The following is a 16,167-nucleotide window of genomic DNA, read 5'->3' on the forward strand; positions in this document are numbered from 1 at the left end:
CTCACGACGAATTTTAAAAATCATATTTTTATCTTAGTGAAATAAAGTATATATTTGTTTTTAAATTCACACCAAACTTAAATTTAAAATGCATAAAATTAAAAATTCATATTATTAATATTTTTATACATACAAACTTATTAAAAATATTAATTTTTTAAATATTTACAAACTTAAATATATTGATTTTAAAAAGTTTATAATAATAATTTAATATTAATTTTAAAAACAAAGTAAAAATAAAATTAAAAATCTTTTTGGTCTTTTATCCCACTTTAATCAATCAAATATTGTCAAAAATATACGCCCCTCTTTTCGGTTAAGTAATTTCAGCTATATTACCTAGTTTTACTCCTGACGAATTTTTGAAATATTTTGGGTTGATTGATTAAAGATATTTATACCTTAAGAATAAACGGTAAATTTCACAGTGATGTAATAAATTTTTGTATGATATCAATAATTTCGGTTACGCATACCTAATTTTATTGAATACCAATTTAATACTTTATAGCGAACGATTCAGCGTTTATTATCAAAAGGTTAAAAGCAATAAAAATAAAAACTGTACATACTTACCTGTGAGAAAGAATTCTCAGAGACCTGCTTTAGCCGACTCATAGGAGAGTCGTGTGATTTGGTTCTCCATAGCTACGTATGCATACCCTCGAATCTTCAATATCTTTTCTTCTATACATATGAATGGTCCTTCTCTGCATAGAGTAACAAATTCGGTATTTGAATATGTTTGATTATTTGAACATTTACCTTCGTGTGACCATTTTCCGCATTTGTAACATCTTTCAAGGTGTCGTGCTCTTCTTTTTGTTGCGGATTTTGATTTTCCTTTACCAAAATGTATCTTATGATGATCTTTTCTAAGTTCTTTTCTTACTCCGTCCATTTTGCCTCTTATGAATGATACAAGTTCACTCGGAAGTGTGTCATTTTTACGTTTAGTAATCATAGCGTGTAGCATTAGACCATGGTTCAGATCAAAGGAATTCTTTATCTCGTAAAACCTAAAAAAAATAAAAATTTAGAATGGGGGGAGAAGACTAGTTCTTTAGGGTCTGCTAGGGAAAGACCATTCGGATTCCATTCTCGGAAACTACACGAAAATAGAATATCTAACTCTAACAGAAATATATATTTTCCTTAAAAGACTAGATTCTCCCCACACTTAGTTAGCTGTGGTGTCGAAATTGTGATTAACTTCATCTTCAACTTCCATTGGATTATCTATGTAATGTTTAACTCTGTGACCATTAACCTTAAATTTAATTCCATTTGAATTTATTAATTCTACTGTTCCGTATGGGAAAACTCTTTTGATTATAAATGGTCCAGACCATCTTGATTTCAATTTTCCAGGAAATAGCTTGAATCGTGAATTGAAAAGAAGAACTCTGTCTCCTTCTTTAAATTCTTTTGAACTTCTGATTCTTTTATCATGCCATTTCTTCGTTCTTTCCTTATAGATTAAGGAATTTTCATATGCCTCAAGTCTTAATTCTTCTAATTCATTTAGTTGACTTAATCGTAGACGTCCAGCTTCATGTAAATCAAGATTACATGTCTTCAAAGCCCAAAATGCTTTATGTTCAATTTCTACTGAAAGGTGACATGCTTTTCCGTAAACAAGTCTAAAAGGTGTGGTTCCAATTGGAGTTTTGTAGGCTGTTCTAAAAGCCTAGAGTGCATCCTCCAATTTCATGGACGATTCCTTCGGATTTGATCCTACGGTTTTCTCTAGAATACGTTTAAAGCTCGGTTGGTATTTTCAACTTGTCCACTTGTTTGTGGATGATAAGCAGTTGAGATTTTATGAGTTACTCCATATCTTTTGAGAACTTTCTCAAGTTGATTGTTACAAAAATGAGTACCCCGATCACTTATTAAAGCTTTCGGTGTTCCAAACCTTGCAAAAAGACGTTTTAAAAAGTTGACTACAACTCGTGCATCGTTAGTTGGAAGAGCTTGCGCTTCTGCCCATTTAGATACATAATCAATGGCAACGAGAATGTAGAGATTATTATGAGATTTTGGAAATGGACTGTGACGACCCGAAAATTTCCGACCAAATTTAAACTTAACCTTTATATGTTTCCGACACGATAAGCAGAATTTGTAATGTTGAATCTCAAAAAGTTTGGAACTACATTCATGTAATCAATTATCCTTTGACCGTGTTCGACGATTCACGAACAATTATGTGTATATAGATATGTATATATAATATATAATATTAACTGAAAACATTAACAAAGTATTAGATATATGATACTTTACATGAACGTATTTGTTTCGATATATTTATTGACAGAATTAAGAGATAATATCAAATGATTGAATTATCAGATACATTATGATATGATTACGGGCCTATGTTATGAGGTCCACTGTGATTTAAGAAATCTATTCTGTTTGACCACTAATTACTTAACTAGTATGATAAAATAACGATATTTATATTTTATTTTATCAAATATATATAACGATTTAAATTAATATTATATATTTTTATACGCGTATTATTCGTACATAGTTTTATACTTTTACTATACTTTAACTTTACCTTTAATTTACTTTTACTTTACTTTAACTTTAATAATTCATACTTTAATAATTCACTTTAATAATTCATACTTTAATAATTCACTTTGATAATTCATACTTTAATAATTCACTTTGATAATTCATACTTTAATAATTCACTTTAATAATTCATACTTTAATAATTCACTTTAATAATTCATACTTTAATAATTCATACTTTAATAATTCACTTTAATAATTCAAAAATATATTATAAATAGAATTCAATAGGTTTCATTATTTCATAAAAACTTGAAAATATATTTCTCTAAACTCTCTCAATCGAATTACATATATATATTTACTTAGTACTATTTCAAGATATTATTAGTATACATAAAATACTACGACGGAGTTATATTCAGACGATTTCAAAATAAGTTTTCAAATGAGATATAGCTAAGGAAATTATGGGTTATAGCTATGAAGGTTATGGGTATTGATCGAGGGTATTGCTCGTGAGGTCAACCTAACGTTTATCATTTTCGTTGCGTCTACGTACTCTCCTGCAATATTGAATCACAATATTGATACGTGAGCATTCATATCTTATCTTTTATATATTAATAGTGTATCCCTGACTAGTGCTCGAGTATATATGATTATGCATGTTCGTATGCTTAGTTTCGTCGTTAAATAGTTTATGATAAATCACGAATTTGATACATATGCTACTGAGATAAGTTATATGATATGCATGTCGTTGAAAAGCTGGAAAAAAAAATTAATAACTTTTCATTTAGAAATCGCGTGGTTTCGATGAACGGATTAAAAGATATGGTCAACTGAATTATCATTAATTTTAATATTATTATTAAAACGATTATTATAACTGTTATCAGTTGATGTTATTACTAAAATTATCTTTATTACTAAAAATTAATATTTTTATTGAAACTGTCATTTTATTATTTTTATCATTATTATTATTATCAATATTATTTTATCAAATAAATATGCGTACAAAGATATTTTTACCACACGTAATGTAATTACATTAATAATACATACCACTATATTTTTATGATATTAAGTGAATTTTATAAATTTTATTACTTGAGATATATAAAAGTATATTTTTATCATATATGAATTTTAATATAATTTTTTATTTATTAATAAATGACTTGTATTATTTAGTATAATAAGATATGATAAATATATTTAAATATATAAAACTACTATATATAAGTTATATAATAAACATGTATAGATTTTGAAAGTCATTTTGGGTCAAGTTGACTTTTGTTGACTTTTGCATGTCGGTCTCGAGCATTAGGATTGTGATACACTACGACTTGACCTAAATTGTTAGACAGATATTGACCAACATATAAATATATATACTTAATATAGGTTCGTGAATCCGAGACAAACCCTGTACTTGTTCAGTGCCGTCATATACATAATTGCTACAAAATACAGTATTGTAAGTTTCATTACTCCCCTTTTATATATATTTTTGGGCTGAGAATACATGCGATGTTTTATAAATGTTTTACGAAATAGGCACAAGTACTAAAACTAATTCTATGTGGGTTTAAACCAGAAATATACCCTTAGCTTGGTAACATTAAACTACTTGTCTATGTACGGTAGGCGCGAATCCTAAAGATAGATCTATTGGGCCTGACAAACCCCATCCTGACTATAGGATGCTTTAGTACTTCGAAGTTATATTAAACACACCTGGTCTGGTGTACTTCAGAGGGTAAAACATGAACGTTAAGGCTTGTTACCGGGTGCCTACAACTTATAGAATACTTTTATACACTTGCGAGTGTACATATATTTATAAACAGAAATCTTGTGGTCTATTACTATTACAGAAATGATTGATTATGATAAACTAATGAACTCACCAACCTTTTGGTTGACACTTTAAAGCATGTTTATTCTCAGGTATTAAAGAAATCTTCCGCTGTGCATTAACACATTTTAAGGATATTACTTGGAGTTATTCATGACATACTTTGAAAGACGTTGCATTCGAGTCGCTGAGTTCATCAAGATTAATATTAAGTCAATTATAGTTGGATGTAATATGAAATGGTATGCATGCCGTCAATTTTTGATGTAAAGAAAGTTTGTCTTTTAAAAACGAATGCAATGTTTGTAAAACGTATCATATAGAGGTCAAATACCTCGCGATGTAATCAACTATTGTGAATCGTTTATAATGTATATGAACGGGTCCTTTCAGTTGGTATCAGAGCGGTGGTCTTAGTGAACCAGGTCTTGCATTAGTGTGTCTAACTAATAGTTGTTAAGATGCATTAGTGAATCTGGACTTCGACCGTGTCTGCATGTCAAAAGTTTTGCTTATCATTTTTAGTCGGAAATCATCTACTTACCATCCTTAGGAAATTACCTGCTTATCATTCTTAAGTCTAGACGCGTTTTTCTAGATTTATTGCATAATAATGTATAGACGAATTCTTATCTTAGCATATCTGTTACTGTGAACTTTGATTGACATCTTTCAAATATTCCTCCGTAATTTATGGGATTTTGGTATCATATATACATATGTAAATTATGTATTGAAGAATACCAAATCTAAATTCTACAATCTATTTCATACCAAAAATTCTTTCCCTGATCATACAAGATGGATCCCTCAACCTGTTCGAATTCCTCGGATTCCGACAGCTATGCCGATATGGATTTCCACATGAGCTCCGAAAGCAGCGTGACTGGAATGGATCAACCAATTAGCCATCATCTATTTTGGATGAACTGGGGATGGGTTCGTAATCTACTTAACCATTAGAGACAAGAAGAAGGCGATCCCTTTCATCCACCACATTGCCCTCTTGGCAATGAACCTGAAGCACTTACCGGCGAACCTGTCCGAAACACCATTTTCTCTCTCATTTCCAGAGTATCTCGTCATGATTATATACTACACCAAATTCTAGATCTTATCTATCCGCTCGTCCGAACCGACAATCACCTCGGTGTAATAGAAGAAGTCAACGAGCTTCGCGCTCGGGTAGTGGCTTTGGAGAATATGGTGTAAAGGTTACAAACACCAGCAGCAGCACCAACAGCATAACCAGTACCACCATCAACAACATGAACAGTACCATTACCACCACCAACAACAACCGCATCGCAAACCTCAACTTCACAATCTGTCCCACGAGCATCGACGTCATACGCCATGTAGATACCAAGGAATACCACAACGATGAAGTATTGATTCATAACTTCATTGGGGAAACATTCTACGGCGATTATGTAATTTCTAAAGTTTAGAAATTATCTATCCTCGGCGTAACCATAAATCAAATGAGTTTAATTTAATATTAACTCATTAAATCAATATTACATCTGAAGAAATATACACATATATATTTCCATAAAGACTGTAATAAAATTCTTTTGTACAAAATATTAATTGTGAATTTTTTTTAACGGGTAGGTAATACCCGAGAGATATATAAATTCACAATTAATATATTACATTCTTCGAATCTGATTCAGCAAATCATCCATTATACTCCCTACTTTCACAACAATATACATTCTTTTATAAAAATCAAAACAACCATACTCATTCAAAATCTAATTACATATTCTGATTTTGAAATCTCAGAATTCGATTCAAGATATAACCGAAATCGTCACTCTTAGATTCCTACATCTTTCAAAACTATACTTTGACTTCAAAACTGTCCTAGAACCTCATTTCTATTCATGGAACTCACAAAAATATTTGTATCATTCAAAATCTTAGAACATCATATGTATATTAACAATTACAATATGTGTTCAAACACTTCGAAATTCCTAAAGACATGCGAGATGATGATCCAACCACATATTACCCACTGTCATGCATCTGAAAAGCTCTCGAAACCAAAGTTATAGTTTAACACGTATCCATGTCAGATCCTTTGATATTTATTACCAAATATAATTTTTCAATCTCTTTCCAAAATAGACAGTTTTGTCACAGCTCCAGCAAATCACCTTCATTTGTTTATACGAATAAACCTTATTATAACAATTACCCCTTCATCATTGTTACCGGAGAACCTTTCATATCTCGCCACATTAGCAGTAAACTTATCAACAACTTCATTAACCTTCGACTTAAGCCTCTCCGAAAAGCCACTATACTTATTCATTAAAACCCCATCATGTACTCACCTACATCCTGTAACAATAATTGTCACACCAACTACCGGAATTAGCAATCAGTATTTTGAATTTCGCGACAATTTTACGTCAAAAGTTATACATATAACGTCTATCTCCTAGACTTACATACTTCGAATGTGAATTTTCTGAAAAACATCCCAAACCATGAACTAGTTCTTCGAAATTGGAAAAATGCTGATGAAGCAGCAAAAACTGTAAACGACTTTAACAGTCAAAAGTTTGATGATAAAGAATAGTATGGTGGTAAAGCTGAGAAAAAGAGAAGGTTTGAACTGGAAAACGGATTGAGCAGACCATGAAGGAGGCTGTGGACAAATCACAAAGACTAAACCTGCCTTCAAAGGATCCAAATGATTCAGTGTCTACTGAAATCGTTAGCAAACAACTTACTTCTTATTCTAAACCTTCACAGACAAATCTTCTTCATCATCCATATTATCTTATCTTTTATTATAATATCTTCGATATTCCTGAAGATATTTTCACAACTATTCTTATCTGAAATCTTTTATCTCTTCGCAATATCTGCGTTACAACATAAAAAGAAACTGTGTTAGTTTCTAAATTCTGAAGAAAAAAAAATTTCGAATTTAAAATAGGAATGTTTTTAAAGCAGTGTTGGGAACTGAAACATGAGTTAGTATAATATAATGACACTTGATCAACGTGATTATATTACAGTAAGTCATGCTGAGTTTCTAATAGAACGTGATGATTCATAGAACATACCGTCATCATGTACTATTTACACGACTCTTACATTCTACTCAATTTCCAAACATATTAAGAACATATCATCTTGATAGCTCTATATTTTCAGATATTCTGGTAAGTTGCCAAATTAAGATCGTGCAATTACGATTTTCTTCTTGGAACATTAACTATGTTCATCCAAAAATTCATATCTACGAATTCTGGACCATTATCCGCTTGACTTAAGGCTGGGAAGAGAAAATGAAAGCATGAAGCTCCGAAATATAATGGAGAATATAAAGCCCGATAACAACCTCGAAATTACAAACCGTGTATATCAATGCGTATAGCAATATAAAGACACGGGAGAATGAAAAAAACAATAACCCCAAGGTAATGGTAGAAGAAAATAACTTCCTCCGGTGGTAGATGAAAAAGAAGAATGACAGATATGAAAGTTAAGAGTATATCAAGAATCAATACTGGATGAAGCATATTAACGAATGCTTTAAAGTATGAATTGGGGAGAAAGACTAGAAGGTGTGAGCTGTGGAAATAAAGAAACGAAGGGGGTGGATTTATAGTAAAATATCAGACAGAGAAATCGAGACAGATTATCGCATTTAATCAAAGAAGGTCATGATTTTCTTAATCGCCGAAGAACCAAATCTTATTGCAAAGATTTTCTGTAAATCCAATGAATTTTGGAAATCAATCATAACTACGTCATCGGTTAAAATAAATATACGTTTACTCATTTCACTCTCTTGCGATAGCTTCACTTATACTCTTCACGTAATCAAATTGTTTTATCTATATTACTCAATGATGATAAAACTCTATTTATCAACTCATATTCGTCATGAAAACATTTTTATAGTTAGCCATGACGACCGCGATCAAATTTCGGGACGAAATTTCTTTAACGGGTAGGTACTGTGACGACCCGAAAATTTCCGACCAAATTTAAACTTAACCTTTATATGTTTCCGACACGATAAGCAGAATTTGTAATGTTGAATCTCAAAAAGTTTGGAACTACATTCATGTAATCAATTATCCTTTGACCGTGTTCGACGATTCACGAACAATTATGTGTATATAGATATGTATATATAATATATAATATTAACTGAAAACATTAACAAAGTATTAGATATATGATACTTTACATGAACGTATTTGTTTCGATATATTTATTGACAGAATTAAGAGATAATATCAAATGATTGAATTATCAGATACATTATGATATGATTACGGGCCTATGTTATGAGGTCCACTGTGATTTAAGAAATCTATTCTGTTTGACCACTAATTACTTAACTAGTATGATAAAATAACGATATTTATATTTTATTTTATCAAATATATATAACGATTTAAATTAATATTATATATTTTTATACGCGTATTATTCGTACATAGTTTTATACTTTTACTATACTTTAACTTTACCTTTAATTTACTTTTACTTTACTTTAACTTTAATAATTCATACTTTAATAATTCACTTTAATAATTCATACTTTAATAATTCACTTTGATAATTCATACTTTAATAATTCACTTTGATAATTCATACTTTAATAATTCACTTTAATAATTCATACTTTAATAATTCACTTTAATAATTCATACTTTAATAATTCATACTTTAATAATTCACTTTAATAATTCAAAAATATATTATAAATAGAATTCAATAGGTTTCATTATTTCATAAAAACTTGAAAATATATTTCTCTAAACTCTCTCAATCGAATTACATATATATATTTACTTAGTACTATTTCAAGATATTATTAGTATACATAAAATACTACGACGGAGTTATATTCAGACGATTTCAAAATAAGTTTTCAAATGAGATATAGCTAAGGAAATTATGGGTTATAGCTATGAAGGTTATGGGTATTGATCGAGGGTATTGCTCGTGAGGTCAACCTAACGTTTATCATTTTCGTTGCGTCTACGTACTCTCCTGCAATATTGAATCACAATATTGATACGTGAGCATTCATATCTTATCTTTTATATATTAATAGTGTATCCCTGACTAGTGCTCGAGTATATATGATTATGCATGTTCGTATGCTTAGTTTCGTCGTTAAATAGTTTATGATAAATCACGAATTTGATACATATGCTACTGAGATAAGTTATATGATATGCATGTCGTTGAAAAGCTGGAAAAAAAAATTAATAACTTTTCATTTAGAAATCGCGTGGTTTCGATGAACGGATTAAAAGATATGGTCAACTGAATTATCATTAATTTTAATATTATTATTAAAACGATTATTATAACTGTTATCAGTTGATGTTATTACTAAAATTATCTTTATTACTAAAAATTAATATTTTTATTGAAACTGTCATTTTATTATTTTTATCATTATTATTATTATCAATATTATTTTATCAAATAAATATGCGTACAAAGATATTTTTACCACACGTAATGTAATTACATTAATAATACATACCACTATATTTTTATGATATTAAGTGAATTTTATAAATTTTATTACTTGAGATATATAAAAGTATATTTTTATCATATATGAATTTTAATATAATTTTTTATTTATTAATAAATGACTTGTATTATTTAGTATAATAAGATATGATAAATATATTTAAATATATAAAACTACTATATATAAGTTATATAATAAACATGTATAGATTTTGAAAGTCATTTTGGGTCAAGTTGACTTTTGTTGACTTTTGCATGTCGGTCTCGAGCATTAGGATTGTGATACACTACGACTTGACCTAAATTGTTAGACAGATATTGACCAACATATAAATATATATACTTAATATAGGTTCGTGAATCCGAGACAAACCCTGTACTTGTTCAGTGCCGTCATATACATAATTGCTACAAAATACAGTATTGTAAGTTTCATTACTCCCCTTTTATATATATTTTTGGGCTGAGAATACATGCGATGTTTTATAAATGTTTTACGAAATAGGCACAAGTACTAAAACTAATTCTATGTGGGTTTAAACCAGAAATATACCCTTAGCTTGGTAACATTAAACTACTTGTCTATGTACGGTAGGCGCGAATCCTAAAGATAGATCTATTGGGCCTGACAAACCCCATCCTGACTATAGGATGCTTTAGTACTTCGAAGTTATATTAAACACACCTGGTCTGGTGTACTTCAGAGGGTAAAACATGAACGTTAAGGCTTGTTACCGGGTGCCTACAACTTATAGAATACTTTTATACACTTGCGAGTGTACATATATTTATAAACAGAAATCTTGTGGTCTATTACTATTACAGAAATGATTGATTATGATAAACTAATGAACTCACCAACCTTTTGGTTGACACTTTAAAGCATGTTTATTCTCAGGTATTAAAGAAATCTTCCGCTGTGCATTAACACATTTTAAGGATATTACTTGGAGTTATTCATGACATACTTTGAAAGACGTTGCATTCGAGTCGCTGAGTTCATCAAGATTAATATTAAGTCAATTATAGTTGGATGTAATATGAAATGGTATGCATGCCGTCAATTTTTGATGTAAAGAAAGTTTGTCTTTTAAAAACGAATGCAATGTTTGTAAAACGTATCATATAGAGGTCAAATACCTCGCGATGTAATCAACTATTGTGAATCGTTTATAATGTATATGAACGGGTCCTTTCATGGACCCATAAATTCAATACCCCAAATGTCAAATACTTCACATACTTGAATGACATTTTGTGGCATTTCATCACGTTGACTTATTTTTCCGGCCCTTTGACAAGCATCACAGGATTTGCAAAGAAGGTGTGCGTCTTTGAAAATTGTAGGCCAATAGAATCCAGCGTCGTAAACTTTTCTTGCTGTGAGCTGAGGCCCATAATGCCCTCCTGTTGGTCCTGTGTGACAATGGTTTAAGATTTGACTAGCTTCATCTCCAAATACACATCGGCGTATTATTCCATCGGGACAATTTTTAAATAAATGTGGATCTTCCCAGAAATAGTGTTTTATATCACTAAAGAATTTCTTTCGTTTTTGGTACGATAATCCTTTTTCAAGGAATCCACATACTAAGTAGTTTGCATAATCTGCAAACCATGGAATTTCATTATAATCTATCTTCAATAGATATTCATCAGGAAAGTTGTCTTGTATGGTCGATTCATTTAGAACTTCTAATTCGGGATTTTCAAGACGAGAAAGATGATCAACGGCGAGATTTTCTGCTCCCTTTTTATCTCGGATTTCAATATCGAACTCTTGTAAGAGTAAAATCCAACGGATTAATCGTGGTTTGGCATCTTGTTTCGAAAATAGGTATCTAAGAGCAGAATGGTCAGTATAGACCACCGTTTTAGCTAGAACGAGATATGAACGAAATTTGTCAAAAGCAAAGACAATTGCAAGGAGTTCTTTTTCAGTAGTTGTGTAATTCGTTTGTGCTCCTTGTAACGTCTTACTAGCGTAATAAATAGGTTGAAATCATTTTTCAATCCTTTGTCCTAAAACTCCCATTGCAAAATCACTTGCATCGCACATTAGTTCAAATGGTAGATTCCAATTTGGAGTTATCATGATCAGTGCATTAGTGAGTTTTTCTTTAAGAATATTAAAAGATTTGATGCATTCATCTGAAAAGATAAATGGAGCATCTTTTTCAAGAAGTTTGTTCATAGGAGTGGCAATTTTAGAAAAATCTTTTATGAAACGTCGGTAAAAACCGGCATGCCCAAGAAAACTCCTAACTCCTCTAACATTGGTGGGATGTGGAAGTTTTGCAATTACATCTACTTTAGCTCTATCCATTTCAATTCCTTCCTTTGAGATTTTATGACCAAGAACGATGCCTTCTTTAACCATGAAATGGCATTTCTCCCAATTAAGAACTAGATTTGATTGTTTGCATCTAATAAGCATTCGTTCAAGATTAACTAGACATGTTTCAAAAGTATCACCGAAGACTGAAAAGTCATCCATGAATACTTCCATACATTCTTCTATCATGTCGTGAAAAATCGCCATCATACACCTTTGAAAGGTTGCAGGGGCGTTGCAAAGTCCAAATGGCATGCGTTTGTAAGCAAAAGTACCATAAGGGCATGTGAACGTGATTTTCTCTTGGTCCTCGGGTGCTATTGGAATTTGAAAATATCCGGAAAAACCATCAAGAAAACAATAATAACTATTTCCGGCTAATCTTTCCAACATTTGATCAATGAAAGGTAAGGGAAAGTGATCTTTTCTGGTGGCATCATTTAATTTTCTATAATCAATACAAACACGCCATCCTGTTACAGTCCTTGTAGGAATAAGCTCATTTTTTTCATTTGTGATGACAGTCATGCCACCCTTCTTAGGTACGCATTGAACTGGGCTTACCCATGGACTATCAGAGATTAGATAAATTAAACCTGCATTAAGCAGTTTAATAATTTCTTTCTTAACAACATCTTGCATATTTGGATTTAGTCTTCGTTGGCGTTGCACATAAGTTTTATAACCTTCTTCCATAAGAATTTTATGTGTGCAATACGAAGGACTTATACCTTTAATGTCATGAATCTTTCATGCAATAGCTGGTTTATGAGCTTTTAACACAGAAATGAGTTGAGATTTTTCATTTTCGGTAAGAGAAGACGATATTATTATAGGTAATTCAGATTCACCATGTAAATAAGCATATTCCAAATGGTTTGGAAGTGGCTTTAACTCTAATGTCGGTGGTTCTTCTATCGATGATTTATATCGATTTCCGTCTTCTTCTTTTAGCATTTGAATTTCTTCAGTTGTTGGTTCATATCCATTAGCCATAAGTGTAGCTAACATTTCAGTTTCATCAATTGGTTCAGTTCCTTCTCCTAAAGAACATTCTCCTGTTCCTTGTAATTCTGGAAATTCTTCTAACAATTCTGCATGTGAATCTATAGTTTGAATATAATAACATGTATCATCTGCAGATTGCGGTTGTTGCATGGCTCTATCAACTGAAAAGGTAACACTCTCGTCCTCTATACTTAAGGTCATTTTCTTACCGAACACGTCTATTATTGCTTTATCCGTGTTTAAGAATGGTCTTCCTAATATGAGAGGAACTCGAGAATCTTCTTCCATGTCCAGAATAACAAAATCTACTGGAAATACTAAAGTACCAACTTTAACTAGCATGTTTTCCATTATCCCTCTAGGATATTTTACTGATCGATCAGCTAGTTGTATGCTTATTCGTGTTAGTTTCAATTCTCCAAGGTCTAGTTTAGCGTATAATGAATACGGCATTAGATTTATACTAGCACCTAAATCTGCCAATGCTTCTATTGAACTAAGACTACCCAGAAAACATGAAATTGTGAAACTTCCTGGATCAGATAATTTTTCTGGTATCTTATTCAACAGCACTGCTGAACAATTAGCATTCATAGTAACAGCTGAGAGTTCTTCCATTTTCTTTCTTTTTGTGATTAGATCTTTCAAGAATTTAGCATATCTAGGCATTCCTGAAATTACATCAATGAAAGAAAGATTGACATTTATCTGTTTAAACATATCCAAGAATTTGGATTGCTCGGCTTCAAGTCTCTCTTTTCTCATTTTACTCGGGTAAGGAAGTGGTGGTTGGTATGGTTTAACATAAGGTTTAGCCTTAACTGTGTTATCTTCATTAACATTTTCAACTACTAGTTCTGTTTCCATATCTTGTTCAGATTGTGGTTCTTGTGGAGTAGGAATAGAGTCATCAGAGATTACAGGTATTTCAGGTGGTTTAAGTGTAATACCACTTCTTGTGGTAATGGCTTTTGTTGTTTCATTCCGGGGGTTAGCATTTGTATCACTAGGTAGACTTCCCGATTTTCTTTCACCTATTAACCTTGCTAGGTTACTTACTTCTTGTTCCAAATTTTGAATAGAAGCTTGTTGATTTCTAAATGCTTGAGCATTTTGTTCATTAGTTTGTTTCTGAGATGTGAAAAATTGAGTTTGAGATTCAACTAGCTTCGACATCATGTCTTCTAAATTTGGCTTTTTATCATCCGTTTGTGGTGGTTTGTTTTGAAAAATAGGTCTTTGCTGATTGTAAGTATTATTGGATACTTGTTGATTGCTAGGACCTTGTTGGTTGTTGTATGGAATATTTCGGTTATAATTCTGATTTTGATTGTAGATTGGTCTTGGCGGTTGATAATTATTCTGATAATTATTTCCAGGCCTTTGGTTTATGTATGAAACATTCTCTCTTTGTTCCATTGTTTGTTCAATACTGAGACAATCTTTTGTTAAATGTGGTCCTCCACACAGCTCACAACTAATTCGTATTGAGTGGATATCTTTAGTCATCTTTTCCATTCGTCTCTCGACAGCATCTATCTTTGCAGAAATGGAATCAAAGTCATGGCTAGAATTGGCTCTAGCTACTTTAGATGATCTAATGATATCTTTTTCTTGGTGCCACTCATGTGAGTGAGAAGCAGTGTTATCAATAATTTTGTAAGCGTCAGTTGCGGTTTTCTTCATAATGGAACCACCAGCTGCTATATCGATGTCTTTTCTTGTAGTGATGTCGCATCCTTGGTAGAATATTTGTACTATTTGACAAGTGTCTAAACCATGTTGCGGACATCCTCTTAATAACTTTTCAAATCTTGTCCACGCTTCATATAGAGTTTCATTTGGCTTTTGTGTGAACGTAACAATTTCTCCTTGAAGTCTCACGGCTTTAGATGCCGAAAAGAATTGTTTAAGAAATTTTTCAACTAAAACGTCCCATGTATCAATCGCCCCTTCAGGTAACGATTCTAACCAATCTTTGGCTTCTCCCTTTAAAGTCCAGGGAAATAACATGAGATATATCTGTTCATCCTCCGCTTCTCTTATTTTAAATAAAGTACAGATCCTATTAAAAGTACGAAGATGTTCGTTTGGATCTTCCTTCGGTGCACCACTAAATTGGCATTGATTAGTTACCATGTGTAGAATTTGTCCTTTGATTTCATAATCTGGCGCATTAATGTCGGGTTGAGTAATTGCATGACCTTGGCCAGTGCGTTTAGCTCGCATTCGGTCTTCCATACTTAGAGGTTCCAGATTTTCCATGATTGAATTTGTTGAATCTGAATCACTATAGGATTCTGATTTAATGGGTTGTTCCTCGACAATCTCTGTTTGAATGATTGGTGGTTCTGGAGGAAAGATTAGTGGTTCAGGATCTCTGAATTGTCCTTGAATATCCTCCGGATTCTCAATTGTGAGGTCGGGTTCAAAAAATGGATTATCGAAAATTTGAATTGGAGTACTTGGTTGACTGGATGACGATTCTAAAGAAAAATCAACGGCGACAATATTTGCTAGATGTCTTGATCGAGTTACAGGTGGTGAACGTATAAAAGGTGGTGAACGTTTTGCTCAGTGCATTCACTAAATATCCTATTAGTTATAAAAGATAAAAATTATATAAGTTATCAAATTAATAGATTTTCTGCTTTTGCCCACGTTTCGAATAGCCAAAAGATGTAGCAGGGAGCCAGAACCCTTTAAATCGGAAGCTCACAACTCAGCCACTAACAAATCCAACTATTACTACGAAGCAGAAAATTTTGGATGTCTATCAATTTAACCACTTAAAATAATTTTTCGTTGAAATTTAAAGAAATTTTAGAGAAGAAATAGAAAATTCTATGTCCTAAAAACTAGAGCATCGAGAAATAAGAAA

The 16,167-nt window shown here is 31.6% G+C and overlaps 1 non-coding gene across 1 annotated transcript; it reads left to right on the top strand.

The window, feature by feature from the left end:
* Nucleotides 1-15,060: 15,060 nt before the first annotated feature.
* Nucleotides 15,061-15,167, top strand: LOC139869888 (small nucleolar RNA R71). Its single transcript, XR_011766467.1, has one exon. It is a non-coding gene; the product is annotated as a small nucleolar RNA R71 (small nucleolar RNA).
* The last annotated feature ends 1,000 nt before the right edge of the window (nt 15,168-16,167 follow it).

The sequence above is a fragment of the Rutidosis leptorrhynchoides genome, chromosome 9, assembly GCF_046630445.1.
Source record: "Rutidosis leptorrhynchoides isolate AG116_Rl617_1_P2 chromosome 9, CSIRO_AGI_Rlap_v1, whole genome shotgun sequence".
NCBI classification, from domain to species: Eukaryota; Viridiplantae; Streptophyta; class Magnoliopsida; order Asterales; family Asteraceae; genus Rutidosis; species Rutidosis leptorrhynchoides.